We start from the raw sequence: 21,737 nt of genomic DNA, 5'->3' as shown, positions 1-21,737 counted from the left end.
TCTCACTTTCGTCCTATCTAAGGAAATAAGGCAGGCAATCAAAGTGAAAGAGAAGGCATACAAAGTGGCGAAAAACAGCAGGAAACTGGAAGATTGGGAAAACTTTAAAGGTCAACAGAAAGCCACAGAAGGAGTTACATAGCAAAGTAAGATTGAGTATGAGAAAAAACTAGCACGAATTACAAAGACAGATAGCAAAAGTTTCTATAAATATATAAAACAAAGAAGAGTGGCTGAAGTAAATGTTGATCCTTTAGAGGATGAGAAGGGGTAGTTAGTTATGGGGTATGATGAAATGACTGAAGCATTGAACAGGTACATTGCGTTGGTCTTCACAGTAGCGGATACTAATAACATGCCAGTGACAAAGAGACGATGGTAGGTGAGGACCTGGAAACAATTATTATTATGGAAGAGCTAGTTTTGGGTAAGGATCAGAAGCTAAGGATAGATAAGTCTCCTGGCCCTGATGGAAAGCATCCCAGGGAACTAAAAGAGATGGCAGGAAAAATAATAGGTGCAGTGGTGATAATTTTCCAAAAATCGCTGGACTCTGGGGCAGTCCCAACAGATTGGAAAATAGCAAATGTGGTGCCACTGTTTAAAAAGGGGAGTAGACAAAATATGGGGAATTATAAGCCAGTGAGCTTAACCTCTGTAATGGGGAAGGTGCTTGAGTCTATTTTCAAGGAAGAAATAGAGGGCATCGCGAAAGAAACTGTCTCATTGTACAGATGGAGCATGGGTTCATGCTTCACAAATCTTTTGGAATTCTATGAAGACATTTCAAGCAGGGTAGACAATGGGGACCCAGTAGATGTGGTGTACCTAGATTTCCAAAAGGCCTTTGACAAGGTGCTGCACATGAGGCTTCTGCAGAAGATACGGATGCATGGTGTTAGGTGTAGAGTAGAGGATTGGTTGGCTGACAGGAAGCAAAGAGTGGAGAAAATGAGAGCTATTCTGGCTGGTAATCAATGACTAGTGGCGTGCCTCAGGGATCGTTGTTGAGGTCACAATTATTTACAAATATATATCGATGATTTGGAGTTGGGAACCACATGTATGGTGTCAAAATTTGCAGATGACACGAAGATGAATGGCAGAGCAAAGTGTGCAGAGGACTGTGAAACTTTGCAGAGGAACATAGATACATTGAGTGAGTGGGCAAAGGTCTGGCAGATGGAATACAATGTTAGTAAATATGAAATCATGCATTTTGGTAGGAGTCATCGCAAAATAGATTATTACTTGAATGATAAAAAGTTGCAGCATGCTGCTGTGCAGAGGGTGCTGGTGTCCTTGTTCATGAATCGCAGAAGGTTGTTTTGCAGGTACAACAAGCAATTAGGAAAGCAAATGGATTTTGTCCTTCATTGCTAAAGGGATTGAGTTTAAAAGCAGAGTGGTTATGTTGCAGCTATACAAGGTGCTGGTGAGGTCACGCCTGGAGTACTATGTGCAGATTTGGTCTCCGTACTTACGAAAGGATGTACTGACATTGGAGGAGGTGCAGAGGAGGTTCACCAGGTTGATTCCAGAGTTGAGGGGGTTGACGTATGAGGAGAGACTGAGTAGATTGGGAATATATTCATTGGAATTCAGAAGAATGAGGGGCGATCTTATAGAAACATATAAATTTGTGAAGGCAATTGTCAAACTAGAAATGGATAGACTGTTTCCACTGGTAAGTGAGACTGGACAAGGGGGTATGGCCTCATGATAAGAGGAAGCAGGTTTAGAACTGAACTGAGAAGGAACTTATTCACCCAGAGGGTTGTTAATCTATGGAAATCCTTGCCTAGGGAAGTAGTTGACATTACTTCAGTAATCACATTTAAAGCTAAGGTAGATATATTTTTGAAAAATAAGGGAACTAAGGGATATGGTGAAAACGTGGGTAAGTGGAGCTGACGCCACAAAAACAATAGCCATCATCTTATTGAGTGGCGGAGCAGGCTTGAAGGGCTGGATGGCCTACTCCTGCTTCTAGTTCTTTTGTTCTTATGTTCTTATAACAGCTCATCACTCAGCGGATATCCTGGAATTCAATGTCTGGAGGAATGCACAACACTGAAGAAAGAAGGTTAATGACCTTCCACACTCTACCAGCATAAGTTTCGCCACCTTTCACTGATATCCCACTCCTATCCCATTTCTGCTGTTGTACCAAACTTCCACTAAGTGTCATGCTCTCCACTCTGACTATTGCCTGTAACATCTTCTCTCACTTTCTCCCACTCACCTAAGCCCTCAACAACAAAAGCCCTTCATGTCCTCAGTAGTACCTCAGCACTCGATAGGGAGAATTCACCACCTGCAACAAAGCAAAAGCTGTGCCACTCACTTTAGTCTTCCATAATGGTTGCCTCTATCACGTTCCAGAAGAAAAAAGCATAGGGGAGAAACACTAAAGATGATTGGGGATGGGGGGGGTGGGGCTCTCAAAATTTGGCTCCTCACCCCATTTCTTGACATCACACAGTAAATCAAATTCACTGAAGACTGGTGTCTGTGATACTGAGGAACCTCAGTATCAAAGTATGGTTTGATATATATATATATATAAAGTATATCAAAGTATCAAAGGCTGAGATGGATCATCATTTGGCACATCTGGATGAAGGTGTTTGATATAGTTTAGACTTGCTTTTGGTACTGATTTGCTAGGCTTCTTCATTATTGAGAATAGGATTTAGATTTAGATTAGATTACTTACAGTGTGGAAACAGGCCCTTCGGCCCAACAAGTCCACACCGACCCGCCGAAGCGCAACCCACCCATACCCCTAACCTAACACTACGGGCAATTTAGCATGGCCAATTCACCTAACCCGCACATCTTTGGACTGTGGGAGGAAACCGGAGCACCCGGAGGAAACCCACGCAGACACGGGGAGAACGTGCAAACTCCACACAGTCAGTCGCCTGAGGCGGGAATCGAACCCAGGTCCCTGGCGCTGTGAGGCAGCAGTGCTAACCACTGTGCCACCGTGCCGCCCCAAAGAGGATGTTTCCTCTTGTGAGACAATCTTGGACTGGGAGTTATTGTTTAAAATAATCAGGGATCACTCATTTAAAACAGAGGTGAATTTTTTTTCCCCATAGGAATGTGAGTCTTTGGAATTTTCTTTCTGAAAAGATAGTGGAAGCAGAGCATTTTAATATTTTTAGGCAGAAGTAGTTAGATCTTTGTTTAGCAGGAGGTTGAAAGTTTATTAGTAGTGGGCAGGACAACAGATTTGTGGTCACAGTCAGATCAGCCATAATCTATTAAATGGTGGAATAGGCTCAAGGATCTGAAAGGTCTGCTCCTGCCCCATATTCACATGTTTGATTATTAGTTTAATTGTCCACTATCATTTTAAACTGAATGTGAGTGAACTGCCGAGTTCTGACCATACCTGTTCATTGTGAGATTGCTTAGCTCTATCCATTGCATACTGTTTTTCCTGTATTCTCACTTTTGTGTTTGGCAAGGTGCTGCTGATGTGCTCCCTACCATCATCATTGAACTAGCATCGATCCCTAGCTTTATAAAAATGGTAGATTGAGGGATGTGCCATGCCTTGGTGTTATGGTTTGTGGTTAAATACAATTCTGTTGTTGCTGATGGCCCTCAGCCCCTCATGAATGGATAGTTTTGAGCTGCTAGATGTCCTGAATCTATCCCATTGAATATAAAGTCTCACTGCTCCATGGGCATGAGCCCAAGTGTTTGCCTTTACCTGAGTTGTGTGACGTTACTGTTACTGACACAGACAAAAACACTTGGAACAGGTTTATTCAAAAGATTAAATGATAATGCAATCCAAGTTAGAAGGCTCCCAGTTTATACTTGTTATGATTCAAATATATTCAGTTATTATATTGATGCAACCAGATTTTCATGTCTCATTGATTGAAAATAAAGCTGGGAATGTCACCCTTCCATTGAATGCATGTTATATTTTAGCAAGCAAGAGGAAGCTACGTGATTTAGAGTTACAGGATGTTGGGCAGTTGAAATGCAGCTGAAATTGGCTTTGTAAAGTGTTTAGATAAGCTGCTGGATGCTTTGCATACTTTCTAAACTTATTTCAGATTCGTTTAGTCGGGTAAGAAAATAAACACGATCTCTTAAACTCTTAACATGAAAGCATTACTGGTGGAGAACTGGAATATTTGCTCATGTATGTGCAAGTTGTTTTTTGCAAATGGAATGCAAGTTGCAGCTAGCAACATAACTTGAGTGCAGTCAGTTATGTTTCGAACTGTTGCCCACTCTCACTCAGGGGCTGACCAGAAGTGTTTACTCAAATGAAGGATAAGGGAGTTGATGTTTCTGAATCCCCAAACACAATTCACTGCAGCAAACTCATTTATAAAAGCACCTCCAAGCTGATAATTCAGCCAAAAAGCATTGTTAAAACACCAACTAAAAAATAAAGTTTAAATTTAAACCAGATCTTTATTTGCCAATTGTCTTAACTTTAGGGGAGACCACACCAAAATGTTGTTTATTTTAACAAATTCCTGAAATTGTCTGACGTTTCTATGTATGAACAACACTTTAAAATGATGTTTAGATAACTTAAAAGGTCATTAAATGTACAGGCCAGAACCAACATTTTAATGTGGGAAAAGTAAGAGTTGAACGGCACTTCTTAAAAATTGGAAATAGGAAGCCATTTACAAACAACTTTTGCAATCTTCATTAAACATCATACTTTTACTTTTATGTTCATGGAGATTAACTTCTTTTGGTTGAAGCCATGACTATCCAGTAATTAGAGGAAGATCTGTTTTGACATTAATTGTCTTGCCTCTGGGGAAACAGTAATTAGGCTGATCATTACTTTCCGTTGCCTGCAAAAGCCTGGCTGGAAGCCTATGTGAACAGCCAAAGCCAAGGATTCCACACTTTATGAAACGAGGTGGAAACTGAATTAGACATATACTGTTTGGAGGCTTAATCGTATTGTGGTTTATTATCAAAGCAACGTTCTTACATTCAGTCCATTAAAAGCAAAAAACAGCTCTGGAAGAGGGGTGGAAACAAGTTGCAGAGATTAAAAGTTCACATTTTGTCCAACACGCAAAGCTCAAGACCAGTGTATACGATAGGACATGAAGTGATCTTTAATGGAATGACAAAGATTTCATTGACTCCAAAGCCTCTGGAAAAATTCTTTAACAGCACAACTTCAGATTTCAGACTTATTTAGGTAAGTCCTTTTGCTTTCAATTGAGCTCTTTATGTGAAAAAGGGGATGAAGATTGGCTCGGCAATTGCACAGATCTTAACAGTACTATCCTTTCAAAATAGACCTCCCTTATGATCAATTTAAAGGAGAGCGAGGCATTTCAAGTGTTCCCAACATCCAGGAACAGCAATTTGCACTTGATGAGTTTTTGAAAATACAAGCGCCAATCTGTGAAACTTAAAAAAAATAAACTCACAGTGTTCACTGTTGGTGAACACTTCAGAACTAAACGAGGAAAGGAAGTTATTGTTACAACAAACCTTTCATCCAACCTATGTAATTGCAATTTTAGGTTTGCTGCAGTCGGTTATGTTTGAAAATATAAAATCATCAATCAGTTATGTTTGAAAATATAAAATCATCTCAGTAACTCTGAAGAATTACACCTGATCAGTCTCTGACCAGGTCAATAATTCTAAATATAACTGACTTCACACAGTCGTAACAAATGGATATGCAAATGGTTATCCCAACTAATATTTTCTGTTCGCATTAAGAGTGTAAACTTAAAAGGATTCTTAAAAGGATTCTGTGAACAGTTTATAAAGTGTGCAAAATATTCAATAGATTCCTAAACAATTTTTAAACCTAATTTTTGCTGTACAACATTCTGCAACAGTGAATCCAGTTGAGAATATGATTTCTGTGTGCAAGCTATTATGATGTGTATTATTTGCAAAGGTTTCCTATATTAGGACAATGAATAAAATTCTGAAGGACTCAACAAAATTATCAATTCAGTATCTAAACTTTACAGTGCATGAATTTGATATGATTTGTTATTGTTACATGTACCTAGTTACAGTGAAACATTTTGGTTTGTGTGTAGTACTGGCAGATCATACCATACAAAGGGTAATAGAACAAAGTGAGGAATACAATATTATGGCTGCAGAGAAGGTGCACAAGGAGTGAGATTAATATTAAATTTAAAATTTGAGTGGTCTGTTCAAAGTCTAATAACAGCAGGAAAGAAGCTTTTCTTAAATCTATTGGTACATGTGTTTAAGTTTTTGTATCTTCTGAAAGAGGTTGGAAGAAATTATACCCAGGGTGGAAGGAGTCTTTCATGACATTGGCTGCCTTCCTGAGGCAGCGAGAAGTGTTGGTGACGTCAATGGATGGAAGGTTGGCTTGTGTAATGGACTAGCTTGTGTTCATAACACACTGTAGTTTCTTATGGTCATAGGCAGAGCAGTTGCCATACCAAGCTATGTTGCATCTGGATAAAATGCTTTCTATGGAGCATTCATAAAACAATTGATAAGAGTCTTTCCAGACATGCCAAATTTCCTTGGCCACCTGATGACGTAGATGTGTTACAGTGCTTTTTAGATTGTTGCATCAACATGAGTGGACTGGGACAGATTGTTGGTGATCATCACTCCTAGGAGCTTGATGCTCTTGACCATCTCCACCTCAGCATCATTGAAGTAGACATGGGCATGTCCTCTACCTTGCTTCCTGAAGTCAATGACCAGCTTTTTTATTTTGCTGATCTTGAGGAAGAGATTGTTATCTCTACATCATACCATAAAGCACTCAATCTCCTTCCTGTATACTGTCTTGTCGTTGTTTGAGATCAGACCTACAACGATGGTGTTGTCAGCAAACTTGTAGATGACGTTAGATTGAAATTTGGCCGCACAGTCATGAGTGTACAGGGAGTACAGTAAGGAACTGAAATGCAGACTTGTGGAACATTGGTGTTGAGGATTATCACGGAGGAGGTGCCTATTTTCACTGATTGCTGTCTGTGGGTCAGGTGGTTGAGGATCCAGTTGCAGAGGGTAGAGCAGAGACCTAGATCTTGGAATTTGGAGAGGAGTTTGTTTGGAATTACAGTATTGAAGGCAGAGCTTTAGTCAATAAGTAGGAGCATGATGTAGGTATTCTTGTTATCCAAATGTTTTAGGGATGGGTGTAGGGCCAACAAGATGGTATCTGCCGTGGACCTGTTGTGATGGTAGGTGAATGTCAAGGGATCAAGGCAGGCTCAGAGTCTACAGTTGATATGAGTCATGACTAGCCTCTTGAAGCACTTCATTATTATAGAGGTAGTCATCAAGGCACACTGCATGAATTTTTTTTGCGATGATGGTGGCCTTCTTGAAATAGGTGAGGATTCAAATTGCAGGAAGGAGAGGTTAAAGATGTCAGCAAATGCTCCCACCAACTGGTACCTGCAGGATCCGAGTGTATGACCAGGGACTCCAACTAGGCTAGTCAATTTCCATGGGTTCACTCTCAAAAAGGTTGATCTGATGTTGGTACTGAGGGAATGACCCAGGGTTGGTTCCTGAAAAGAGTTGAGCTAGGTATTACTTTTTCAGGAAACAGGTAATGATATTCCATAACCGTCCATTCTGGGCCACAATATGGAAGTGAAATTGATGCTTGTTAAGCCAGTTTTCCAGGCATAAAGGTAGTATTGCTGGGGAAAATATTCTGTGCCTCCAGATACCTTAAAGAAATGCAACCCCTTATTGGTTGTTAATTTTTCAGGAGGCCTCTTCAAATATCTGAAAGGCATTACACTTCTTACCAAAGATTTCTCCTAAGTTTTGAATTGAGACTCAATTTATTGTGAACTTTAGCCCTTGGAGTTAGGTGCACTGAACGTATACCATTATGCGCCCAGAATTTTGAGACTAACCCCTAAGTGTAATTAAAGTTGGAAAGACAGAAAATGCTGGAAATATTCAGGAGGTCTTTCATCATCTATGGAGAGAGAAGTAGAGTTAATGTTTCAGATCAATGCCTTCCATCAGAAAGTCTGAATAAACATATGGATGAGTTTATGGAGAGAAGGACTTGGAATGATTTAGAGTCATGGAGTCATAGAGATGTACAGCATAGAAACAGACCTTTCAGTTCAACTTGTCCACACCGACTAGATATCCAAAATTAATCTACTCCCATTTGTCAGCATTTGACTCTTCCATCTCTAAACTCTTCATATTCATGTACCCATACAGATGCCCTTTAAATGCTGTAATTGTACCAGCCTCCACCACTTCCTCTGGCAGTTCATTCCATACATGCACCATCCTCTGTGTGAAACCATTGCCCATAGGTCCTTTTTAAATCTTTCCCCTCTCACTTAACCGAAACCCTCTAGTTTTGGACTCCCCCATCCATGGGAAAAGACTTTAACTATCCAGCCTATCCATGTCCCACATGATTTTGCAAACTTCTATAAGATCACCCCTCAGCCTTTGACCCTCCAAGGAAGATAGCCCTAGCCTATTCAGCCTCTCCCTTTTGCTCAAACCCTCCAATACCCGGCAACATTTATGAAGAAGGTTGATTGATGATGCATGAAATCAATTAATTGACCCTGGCATCTAATTTTCAGGGCATTTTCTGCAGTATTAGCAGCAGGAAATCAATAAAATCCCCACAGAAGTAATGCAGTTGACAATGTTTTGATGTTTATCACAAACAAAAACAGAAATTGCTGGAACATCTCAGGAGAGAAATCAAAGTTTACTTTTCTTGTCAAGTGATGCTTCTTCACAACAACATTTAGATATTTATATTGTTTCTCCATAAATTCTACCAGTCAAATACTGCAGAACACCAGTGGAAACTGCAGCTATCCCACTTTTGTTTACAGTTGAGGATTCAAGTGGAAGTTTAGACACAGCAATAAAGGGAATGTCCATCTAATTAAGAGAATAATGGTCCAAAAACAATTAGAGAATTAATAAGACATTACTTTTCTTTGTTCCTGTATGGGCATTACCAGCAGGTCCTGCATTTGTTGTCCATCTGCAGTTGTCCTTGCATTGATTAGTTCTCTAGGCCATGTCAAAGGGATTCAAGTATATTGTTGATGCCAAGAATCACATGTCAGAAAAACAAGGTAAGGATAGTAAATTTTCTTCCCTAATGGAAGATGGGAACTTTTAATAACAATCATCACATGTTCACCATTGACCATGTTATAATTCTGAATTTTATTAAACTCAAATTTCTCAGTCTACCATGGGGGATCAAGCCCATGCTCCCAAACATTAACCTGGGCTCTGGATTAGTAGTTCACTACCATTACCATTAAATTATCACTTCCCCAGAAAAGTTGCGATAAGACAGCTTGCTCATATTTTCCTGAGCTGTACTCATTTTCACACTACAGACCGAAAGCCACTACGTGGTTTTTCAAGTCTCTTATTCAGTCTCTACTTGAACATCAGTAAAGTGATGGAAGATCTCATCAATAATGCTGCCAAGTAGTACCTGCTCAGCAATAAACTGATCAGTGATGTCCAATTTGGGTTCTGCCAGGGCCACTCAGCTCCAGACGTCATTACTGTCTTGGTTCAAATACAGACAAAAGAGCTGAGTTTCAGAGGTGAGGAGAGAGTGAGAGCCCTTGACATCAAGGCCACATTTGACTGAACATTGCATCAAGAGACCCTCGTAAAACCAAGTTAATGCAATTCAGAGGGAAAGGTCTCCATTACTTGGACTCATACTTGGCACTTAAGAAGATGGTTATTGTTGTTGGTCAGTCATCTTTATTCCAGAGCAACCCTGCAAGAGTTCCTCAGGATAATATTCTCGGCTCAACTATCTTCAACTGCTTCATCAATGACCTTCCCTCCATTATGACATCAGAAATGAGAATGTTTACTGATGATTGCACAATGTTCAGCACCATTTTCAACTCCTCAGATACTAAGGCACTCCATGCCTAAATGCAGTAAGACCTGGACAATATCCCAGTCTTGCCTGTCAAGTAGCAAGTGACATTTGGATCACACAAGTTCAAGGCAATGACCATCTTCGACAAGCCGAGAATCTAACCATTTCCTCACGACATTCAATGACATCACCAATACTGAATCCTCCATCATCAACATCCTATGGATTACCATTGACCAGAAAATGAACTCAACTAGTGATATAAATACTGTGACTATCAGAGGAGGTCAGAGACTAGAAATCTTACAGCAAGTAACTCACTTCTGACTGTCCAAAGCCTGCACTGAAAATAGGAGCAGGAGAGGCCCTTTCAGTGCTTCAAACCTGCTTCACCATTTCATATTATCATTGTTGATCTTCTATCTCAATGCCATATTCTTGCTTTCTCTACATATCCCTTGGTGCCTTTAAAATATAAAAAATCTTTATTGAATATGTTCAATGACTTCATTGGAGAGAATTCCATTCGATTAACTATCCTTTTAGAGAAGAGACATTTCCTCATCTCATTCCTAAATGGTCTACCCCTTATCCTGAGGCTGCATCTCCTGATTCTAGACTCTCTAACCAGGGTACACATCCTCCCTGCAGCCAATATTCAGTCCTGTTGGAATTTCATATGCGTATACCAGACTACCTCTCATTCTTCTAAATTATAGAGAATACAAGTATCAGCTCTCCTCACAAAACAAACCTTAACTTAACAAATCTATGGTGATGTTTTTTTGTGCATGTAGCAAGTAGAATAGATAAGGGTGAATCAGTGGATTTGGTATATTTGGATTTTAGAAGGCCTTTGATCAGATTCCTCAAAAGAGGTTTATGAGCAAAGTTAAAGTACATGGGATAGAGAATAATATATTGTCATGCACTAAAAATTAAACGACAAACAGGAAGCTTTCCTGCAATTCCCCTGTGGCAGTTATATATTTTTCTGTCTTAGGTATAGAGACTAAAACTGCTTACAATACTCCATAAGTTGTAAGATATTCCCACTTCTGATCTCAAATCCCATTGAGAATGAATGCTTGTTCTACTGCCTGTTTATTTTCATTGACAGGTGTACAAGGACACCCAGATCCCATTGTACATCTACCCTTTCCAATCTATCACCATGTAAATAATACTCTTCCTTTTTGTTTTCATGCCAAAGTGTATAACTTCATGTTTAGCCCCATTATACAGGTTCTACCAGGTGTTTGCCCACTCATTCAACTTGTCTAAACTATCTTGCACCCTTTTTGCATCCTCCTCTCAACTCATAATCCGGCCCAAATTTGTTTCATCGGCAAACTTGGAAACATTGCATTTGCTTACCTCATCTAGGTCATCAATATATATTGTGAATAGTTGGAGCCCAAGCACTGACCCTTGTGGTAGCCCACTAGTCACTGACTGCCACTCAAAAAAAGGCTTGTTTATTCCCAATCTCTGGTTTCTGTTTGTCATTTAACTTTCAGTCCATGGCAATATATCATTCTCTATTCTGCGTACTTACCTTTGCCCACAAACCTCTTATGAGGAATCTGATCAAAAGCCTTCTAAAAATCCAACTATATCACATCTTACTAATCTATTCCACTTGTTACATGCGCAAGGAAATTGCTGTAGATTTGTTGAGCATGGTTTTCCTTTCCTAAACTCATATTGGCTTGTCCAATCTTGTAAATTATTTCCAAATTTCAGTTATCTCATCTCTTGTAATAGACTTGAGCATTATCCCCATTACTGACGTTTGACTAACTGGTCTGTAATTCTTTTTATTAATCCCTCTCTTTTCAAATTAATGGGTTACATTTGCAAAACCTCCAAATTGTTGGAACTGCTCCAAAATTGATAAAATTTTGGAGGATGACCACCAATGCTTCCAATATTCCCAGGGCCACTTCCTTTAGTGCTTGGGCTCCAACTATTCACAATATATATTGATGACCTAGATGAGGTAAGCAAATGCAACGTTTCCAAGTTTGCTGATGAAACAAATGTGGGCAGGATTATGAGTTGAGAGGAAGATGCAAAAAGGGTGCAAAATAATTTAGATAATTTGATGTAGTGTATCAGCCCTAGCCTTTAAGTCAATAATTTCCCAAGCACTATTATCTTACTAATAATTCTTCGTTTCAATTCTGCCTGCACACTAGATCTTTGACACTATCAAATGTTTGGGAGGTTATTTGTGCTCTCTTTTTGTGAAGACAGTACCAAAGTATGATTGGGTGAATAGACAAGGTCTTTTCCCTGGGCTGGGAGAGTCCAAAACTAGAAGGCATGGTTTTAAGGTGAGAGGGGAAAGATTTAAGATGGATCTAAGAGGTAACTTTTTCACACAGTAGGTGATGTATGAAATGAGCTGCCAGAGGAAGTGGTGGAGACTGGTACATTTACAGTGTTTAAAAGGCATCTGGATGGGTATATGAAGAGGAAGGATATGGGCCAAATGCTGGCAAATGGTACTCGATTAATTTAGGATATTTGATCGGCATGGACGAGTTGGACCGAAGGATTCTTTTCCATGCTGCACAGCTCTGAGGTTCTTTGTGTTGAATCCTTCTGCCATTTCTTTGCTCCTCATTCTAATTCCCCATGTCCACCACCTACAAAGCAAAAGTCAGGAATGTGATTCAATATTGTCGAGAGTGTGTTGCTAAAAAAGCACAGCAGGTCAGGCAGCATCAGAGGAGCAGAAGAATCGACGTTTTGGGCCAGAGACCTTCATCAGGAATGTGATGGATTATTCCCCACTTGCTTGCCTGAGTGCAGCTTCAACAACACTCAAGAAGTGGGACAACACCCAAAACAATGCAGCCCACTTAATTGGCAACACACCCACAAACATTCACTCCCTCCATAATTGATGCTCACTAGCAGCAGTGTATATAATCTACAAGATGCACTGCAGAAATTCACCAAAGATCCTTAGATAGCACCTTCCAAACCCACGACCACTTCCATCCAGAAGTATGGCGTAGCAGATACATGGGAATACCACTACCTGGCAGTTCCCCTCCAAGCCACTTCCCATCCTGACTTGGAAGTATATCAGCATTCCTTCACTGACACTGGATCAAAATCCTGGAATTCCCTCCCTAATGGCATTGTGAGTCAACCTACAGCATGTGGACTGCAGTGGTTTAAAAAGGCAATTCACCACCACCTTCTCAATGAGAATCAGGAACAGGCAACAAATGCTGGCTCAGCCGACGCTTATCTCCCACAAATGAATAAATAAAATTTAAGAAAAGAAGCTTGATACTATCCAGGACAAACAGTCTCTTGATTGGCACCACATCAACAACCATTCAGTCCCTCAACCATTGACACTCCACAGCAATATGTGTGTATCTACAAGGTAGCTCATGGCCATCTTCTTAAGGGTAACTAGAAATGGGCAATAAATGCTGGCCAGCCAGTGATGCTCACATCCCCTGATTGAATTTATAAAATTTTTAATTTTGACATATTTTTTAAAGGAAGATTGCTACAGCCTACAATTGACTGCTGAAGTAAATTTAGTGATTTTTTTTTGTGGAGAACCCTGTGTGGGCCCATGGAATGCCATACCTGCACGGAGTCAGGGAAAGAATGAAAAGGAAGAGATTAGTTTAGATTCCCTATAGTGTGGAAACAGGCCCTTTGGCCCAACAAGTCCACACCGACCCTCCAAAGAGTAACCCACCCAGACTAATGCACTTAACACTATGAGCAATTTAGCATGGCCGATTCACCTGACCTGCACATCTTTGGACTGTGGAAGGAAATTAGAGCACCCAGAGAAAACTGGAACAGACACAGGAGAATGTGTAAATGCCACACACACACAGTCACCTAAGGCAGGAATCGAACCCAAGGCCCTGGTGCTGTGAGGCAACAGTGCTAATGACTGAGCTACCATGCCATTCCAAAATGGAAGGCTAATTGACCCTCTTTCAGCAGGAAACCAACACCTGCAGAAATGTTTGTTTTTGGTTTTCCAGGAATGTAGAAAAGTGAACTTTAACCATGGACTGTATTTGTTAGTGACCTCATAATCTCATGTGAGGATTAGTGTGCTGTGAATGTCACAGCTTCGAGAACAACCATTAAATACTCCTGCATTTCAGATAGAGAATGAAGCAAGTTAGCAGTCACTATGAAAAGGAACCAGGACTTCAAGAAAAGGAACCAGGACTGCAAGGTGGCTCAGTGGTTGCTGCCTCACAGCGCTAGGGACCCATGTCAATTCCCACTTCTGGCAACTGTCTGTGTGGAGTTTGCACATTCTCCTCATGTCTGAATGGGTTTCCTCCCACAATCCAAAGATGTGCAGGTTAGTTGAATTGGCCATGCTAAATTGCCCATGGTGTTAGGTGCATCATTTGGGGGAATGAGTTTGGATGGGTTACTCTTTGGAGGGTAGGTGTGGACTTGTTGGGCTGAAGGGCCTGTTTCCATACTGTAGGGAATCTACTCTATCGAAATACTTAAGAAAATAATATATATTTTGGGGTGGCTCAGTAGTTAGCATTGCTGTCTCACAGTGCCAGGGACCAGGGTTTGATTCCAGCCTCAGGTGACTGTCTGTTTGGAGTTTGCACATTCTCCCTGTGTCTGCGTGGGTTTCCTTCGAGTGCTCCGGTTTCCTCCCACAGTCCAAAGATGTGCAGGTCAGGTGAATTGCCCATAGTGTTAGGTGCATTAGTCAGAGGGAAATGGATCTGGATAGGTTACTCTTCGGAGGGGCAGTGTGGACTGATTAGGCCGAAGGGCCTCTTTCCACACTGTAGGGAATCTAATCAAAATAATTTCAATCAATCTGTATCAGACAAAAGAATCTCAAATTTGACTGTTCAACTATACATGTCAGTGCTATCAGTAATATCCACTGTAATGGCTGCAACGTACAGGGGACTAGCTATTCTTTGCAAATGACTCAGCGACCAATCTATGTACTAATTCTTCTATTGTTTAATTTATAAACTTACTGTTTTGTTAATTCAAGAAAGCTTTGTTGAATTAGCTCCTTTTGAAACATACGTTCATTTTGTTTGCAAGAATGAATGAATAAATGAATGATTTTATTGTCAAGTGCATTTTTCAATGAGAAATACAATAAAATATAATGAAAAACTTCCACTTGTTGCCAAAATATATCACCATTTTGATAACTTAAGAATGAAGACATCCAGAAGGAAGCGATCTCTTTAATATTAACCTTTTTGCAACCAACCAAGAGCTTGGGTGAATAAAGAAGGGGTGATGGTTCATTGCTCCTCACTTGGGACCTTAACAATTAGGGGCATTCCATTCCGAACTGTAACAAATTAAGGGAACTTTGCCAAAGGCTGGTCTTAATAATAGTAATGAACATGGTAGTCTGGCACTGATCTGGAAATACACTTTAACTGTTTCTTTTTCCTCAGGAAAGTAGATGTTCCATGATGCTCAAACAGACGTAGAGTACCATCTGATTTTAGGTTTCATACAAGTTTGGCACTTGTGCAATTATTTTTGAGGGACTAGGGTAGATGTCTGGCAATGGTAACAGCAATTGAGACTGCGAATTGAATAGAGAGTCACTGAGCCATACACCACAGAAGAGGCCCTCAAGCCCATGAGGTCTGCACGAACCTATCTACAATAATCCCATTTTCCAGCACATGGTCCATAGCCTTGAATGTTATGACATTTCAAATGTTTTCCCACTTCAGCTATCCTCTCAGCAGCACATTCTAGACCCCCACCACTCTCTGGGTGAAAAAGACTTTTCCTCAAATTCTCTGTAAACCTTCTGCCCTTCACCTCAAACTGCCCCTTATGATTCACCCTTCAAACAAAGGGGAACTGCTGCTTCCTAGTCACCCTATTCATGCCCTTTATAATCTTATAAACTTCAGTCACGTGCCACCCTCCTCCACCAGCCTCCTCTGCTCTAATAACAGCAGTCCAAGCCTATCCAATATCTATTCATTGCTAAAATGCTTCATCCCAGACGACATCGTGGAGAATGTCCTTTATGTCACGTCTAATGCAATCGCATCCTTTATATAATGTGGGGATCAGAATTGCACACAGTACTCCAGCTGTAGTCATCAGGATGAAGGGCTTATGCCCGAAGCGTCAATTCTCCTGCTCCTCAGATGTTGCCTGACCTGCTGTACATATCCAGTAACACACTCTCGAGATCATCTGCAGTCCTCATTTTCTCCTAGTACTCCAGCTGTAGCCTCACCAAAGTACAGCTCCAACATAACCTCCCTGCTATTATAAACTCTGCCACAGTCAATAAAGCCAAATGTCTTGTTCGCCTTCTTAACTACCATATTAACCTGTCCTGCTGTATTCAGGTAACCGTGGACCAGCACCCAAGATCGATCTGTTTCTCTGAGCTTCCCCTAATGCCCGGCCATTAGTACTCCCTTGGCTTGTTATTATTTCCAAAGTGCATCATTTCACAGTTTTCTGGGTTAAATTCCATCTGTCATTGATCTATCCATCTGACCAACCTATCTATATTGTCCTGTAATCTATGACCTTCTTCCTCATTATTAACTACCCAGACAATCTTCGGGTCATCCAATGGGGAGACCTGGTGTTCTATCACTGGAGCAACTTAACTGCAGTTTTTATATTCACTTTAATTCTCTCTGAACTACTGTATTTTGCAGATTCTGCCCACAAAGGTGGGGTGCTGAGGCTAATGGTCATATATTCTTCTGCCAATTTGTGGAAGATAACTAGTTCTCGACAAAGTTGGAGTGAGTCTGCCAATGCCCATACAGCACATTGATTGGCATTGTTGGATTTTAATCATAATATTTTCTGATGTAACATAGAAGGAAAATAATCATTTGTGATCCAGCTGTCAACTTAATATGATTTTAGAGCCAGAGATGTTGGAATACATTTGCTTTAGCCTAGTCCACAAAAATCACAAAAAAAATTGACATAATCCTATTTGACATTGCTTATTTCTATTGAACACCAGAATGAACTGAATGCACCATGGCTGCTCACCAGTGTATTGTGATTTTTTTGAAGAGCATTGAAGTTTGCAAAATAAGATATGACTGGCTTTTGAATCTCATAGAAAATGAAGCAAGGTAATTTCCATTCTACACTGTATCAAAGGAACTTCCCCTTCTTGTTTCTTGTCAGCTACAGGACCTATGCTTCAGTTCCAGTAGTTTTAGCAAGTACCATGATATATGGGCTTTACCATGTCTAGTTACCAGCCATTGGAAATGAAAACTGTGGACACAAGCTTCAATGTAACACTGAAAAGTACACTGCGGTTCCTGTGATAGAAAAGGATAGATAAAGCCAATGTCCCTGCTCTAGTGGCTACCTACACATTTCCACTCGGATTGCATTATGTGGATATTGAATGAATGACAGAATTAACCCAACTGTGTTTCCATTACCAAATTTAAACATCTGTCCATGTTTACTGATTAGGCATTCATTTGAATAATAATCACTGGGAATATCTTGTGGGTTTCCAAGGAACCATGTTCCTTTAAAGTCCATGTCTTCAAGATAGTTGTGGAGCAAAGTGAGAAAAGTGGAAAAGAAAGCTAGATATTGGATCCACAAATGATACACTAAGGAGAGAATTGATCTTTTGTGTGATTCAGTTTGGCTTCATATCTGAAATGAACATATTATTAATGCTATTTATCATAAACAAGTCTACTCTATGGGTTAAATCTGAACAACATGGGCTCTGGTGGGACATGTGGCAGCATCGGATGAGAAGTCTCAAGCAGTTCTTACGATGTTGAGATCATCTTGCTTCTTTCCTTCATGCTTTTCATAAATAGTGTGCTAAGATTCTTGCTGGGCAGTGGCAAGATGCCAATGGATGATCAAAGTTAAAAACCACACAACACCAGGTTATAGTCCAACACGTTTAATAGGAAGCAGTAGCTTTCGGAGTGCTGCTCCTTCATCAGGTAGTTGTGGAGTACACGATTGTAAGACGCAGAATTTATAGCAGAAACTTACAGTGTGGTGTAACTGAAATTATACATTAAAACAAACCTTGATTATTTGTTAAGTCTCTCATCTGCTAGAATGACCATGTTAGTGTCTCCGCTTTCATATGTAAATCACAAAACTTTTTTTTATAAGTTACTTTCTCAATTGGTGTTGTCAACAGCAATTGTTAAAGTTCACTTGAGAATGTGACTTTAAAAAATGTTTTGTGATTTATATATGAAAAAAGAGACACTAACATGGTCATACTAACAAATGAGAGACTTAACAAACAATCAAGGTATGTATACTTTCAGTTACATCACACTGTAAACTTCTGCTATAAATTCTGCATCTTACAATCGTGTACTCCACAACCATCTGATGAAGGAGCAGTACTCTGAAAGCTAGTGCTTCCTATTAAACCTGTTGGACTATAACCTGGTGTTGTGTGATTTTTAACTTTGTACACCCCAGTCCAACACCAGCATTTCCAAATAACGGATGATCAATTTGCTTATTAAATGCCTTGTTAATGTCACAACATGCCTCATTAAAATTCAGTCTCTCATCTTTACAAATCAAACTTGATCTGGAAAACTTGACAAGGGAACTAGAGAGTGGATTCAGCTTGCTGTTTGCTCCAAATGACCTCCATATTGCCAACCAGGCACTATTATCTCAGGGCATGCCTCCTGGGCACTGGCCACAGGCACTCCACATCCACTCAGGGCACATTTCCAATCTACTTACACTACTTTAGTGCTGTATTTTAAGCTGCACCAACAACTATCATTGTCATGCTGCAGCAAGGACATTGTGTGCTCAAGGGCATGCACCCAGCTTTTGGACTGGACAGATTGCACCTTCAGCTCTTTGCCTGCTGTCAGAGCTCACAATCACTGAAAGTCTACCTGGATAACTATGCATTGCACAGTTGTGTTTTGCTTTTTTTGTATTTTACCTCTTCAGTAAGAAATACTGTGATAATACTATGACTTGATGCATTGTATTTTGTCCTGTTTTTTTTCATGAAGAAAGGTTGAGCTAGAGACAATAGACAATAGACAATAGGTGCAGGAGTAGGCCATTCAGCCCTTCGAGCCTGCACCGCCATTCAATGTGATCATGGCTGATTATTCCTAATCAGTATCCGCTTCCTGCCTTATCTCCATAACCCTTGATTCCACTATCTTTGAGAGCTCTATCCAACTCTTTCTTAAATGAATCCAGAGACTGGGCCTCCACTGCCATCTGGGGCAGAGCATTCCACACAGCCACCACTCTCTGGGTGAAGAAGTTTCTCCTCATCTCTGTCCTAAATGGTCTACCCCGTATTTTTAAGCTGTGTCCTCTGGTGCGGCACTCACCCATCAGCGGAAACATGTTTGCTGCTGCCAGAGTGTCCAATCCTTTCATAATCTTTTTGTCTCAATCAGATCCCCTCTCAGTCTTCTAAACTCAAGGGTATACAAGCCCAGTCACTTCAGTCTTTCAGTGTAAGGTAATCCCTCCATTCCAGGAATTGACCTCGTGAACCTACGCTGCACTCCCTCAATAGCCAGAATGTCTTTCCTCAAATTGGAGGACAGAACTGCACACAGTACTCCAGGTGTGGTCTCACCAGGGCCCTGTACAGCTGCAGAAGCACCTCTTTGCTTCTATACTCAATTCCTCTTGTTATGAAGGCCAGCATGCTATTAGCCTTCTTCACTACCTGCTGTGGAGGTACTGAACCATTTTCTCAAAGCCAATAAACAGCTTATGAGGCTTTGGTTTTTTTTTAAGTTAAAACAATAGAGGCAGCCTGGGTCAATCTCCCACAGGATTTTTAATTTTAGATTTCAGTAGTTTCTGGATACTTGAAGTTGGATGTGTAAGTTTGAATTCCTCTCTCTGTTAAAGATAAAAGCTGGGGTTCTCCTCCTGCTGCTAGAATTACATGTGAGAAAATCTATTTTACTGAATTTGCCTTTGCTCAGGGTGTGTTCATGGAATATTACTATATTGTAACAGTTAATTAGAAGTAGCTTATATATTACGTTGTGAAACGTTTTGGTAGAGTTATGGTTAAGCCAATTCTTTCCTTTTGTTTTTATTTTGTCTGTAATTTAACTTTAAGCAAAACACACTTTATTTTTAAACTAAAGTCGAGGAGCTCGATCAATTGAATTGCATCTGGAGTGCAATATCTTACCTTTAAATTAAGAAAAAGTTTGGGTTTAGAGTGGTATCTTAATATATTTTGAGGGGGTTTGGTCTGGTCCATAATAATACTGAGCTCATACCACTGCAAAGTCAGGAAGGTTATTATAGTTGTCAGCAGTCCTCAGTCAAGTGAAAGGGGTATAGCCTTCACTCAGGGGTTCCCAGCACTGTAGTTAAAAGCAGCCTCCGATACTAATCCAGGAACTGCTTAGGCAGTAAGTGTCAGGATGGTCTCCACCTAAGGTGGAAGGACCAACATTAGATTAGAATAGATTCCCTACAGTGTGGAAACAGGCCCTTCAGCCCAACTAGTCCACACACCCACACTGACCCTCTGAAGAGTAACCAACCCAGACCCATTGCCCCTAACTAATGCACCTAACTCCACAGGCAATTTAGCATGACCAATTCACCTAACCTGCTAATCTTTGAACTGTGGGAGGAAACCGGAGCACCCAGAGGAAACCCACACAGACATGGGGAGAAAGTGCAAACTCCACACAGACAGTTGCCCGTGGCTGGAATCATATCCGGGTCCCTGGCACCGTGAGGCAGCAGTACTAACCACTGAGCCACCGTGCCACCCTGCTCTGGGGTATACACCAGCCATCTTGACACTTTGTCCTTTTATGAGCTGTTTTCATCTTGGAATGTAAGAGAAGCTTGTATTGCACGAGATGGAAGTGGGTGGGTACAGCTGTTATTTTTGGTGCAGGTGTAAGTGTGAGTAAGCAGCACTGAGGGCACGTAACGCTCAGGGTGTCCAGGATTGAGGTGGGTGCAGTGAGTGAGGGAAGATGTTGCAGGCAATATTGAGAGTAGTAGAGCATGGAACTTGATGGGAAATAGGCACAGTGGCAGAGATAGAGTGATAGAGGAATCAGATTGAGAATGATGGTACTTATCCTGGTGGAGTAGAGAGCACCATTGACCTACCTGAGTATTCATCCAGGTGGTTGATACTGCATTGACCTGGATGGCTCTCCTGAATCAGGCTGCATGGTCTGATGTCATGGTCTGCACTATTGAGCCTGGTGATAGAGTAATTCCCATTTTGGTATCACCCGATTCATCAGGATCCTGCCTGCAAATTGGAATGCTGATTTGCCCAGTATGCCATGTCTAGGGCAAATGTCATCAATCATGCAGGGTAGCTCTGGACTGAGATTGCCTATCAAGGTACACGATGGCCTTTTAAAGATTTTATTGGCATAGGGCATGCTGGGGGATTCTGGATATCCTCTGAGTAGAGAGTTGACCTGGAAAAGTGCATGTTAAGATGGGATAGAAATCAGATGTGAGAGATGTCAAAGGGATTGTTAAATGTAATTAATGAGGTGAGCTTGGTTACTTACAATGAAGGAACTCATTAGGCCTCACAGTAACAAGCCCTCCATAAAACTTGGTACTGCTCAGATTTTGCCAAAAATACTCAAGATTCAGTCACAGTCAGATCTATATTTCTGAAACTTTTTAAAGTAAAATTCACAATATATTCCATGTAGTTTCAGAACCTTTGACTGCTGTGTTACCATATATACTTGTGTAAAAATCAATTATTTTAAGACTATTTTTAAGGTTTAATTTAGTGGGGTCAACTATTACATGGATACTACTTTTG

At 40.6% G+C, this 21,737-nt stretch overlaps 1 protein-coding gene across 2 annotated transcripts in view; it reads left to right on the top strand.

Annotated features, from left to right (window-relative positions):
* Window positions 1–4,896: 4,896 nt before the first annotated feature.
* Window positions 4,897–21,737, top strand: part of arhgef9a (Cdc42 guanine nucleotide exchange factor (GEF) 9a) — a 349,853-nt gene continuing 333,012 nt past the window's right edge. For both annotated transcript variants that reach the window (XM_060832122.1, XM_060832124.1), the window contains exon 1: window positions 4,897–5,206. The gene's annotated coding sequence lies outside the window, so the exon portion shown is untranslated. The remainder of the gene's footprint in view (window positions 5,207–21,737) is intronic.

This window comes from Hemiscyllium ocellatum, chromosome 11 (assembly GCF_020745735.1).
Source record: "Hemiscyllium ocellatum isolate sHemOce1 chromosome 11, sHemOce1.pat.X.cur, whole genome shotgun sequence".
In the NCBI taxonomy this organism is placed as follows: Eukaryota; Metazoa; Chordata; class Chondrichthyes; order Orectolobiformes; family Hemiscylliidae; genus Hemiscyllium; species Hemiscyllium ocellatum.
Note: the sequence above shows the minus strand (reverse complement) of the source record. Positions and strands in the feature narration are given on the sequence as shown.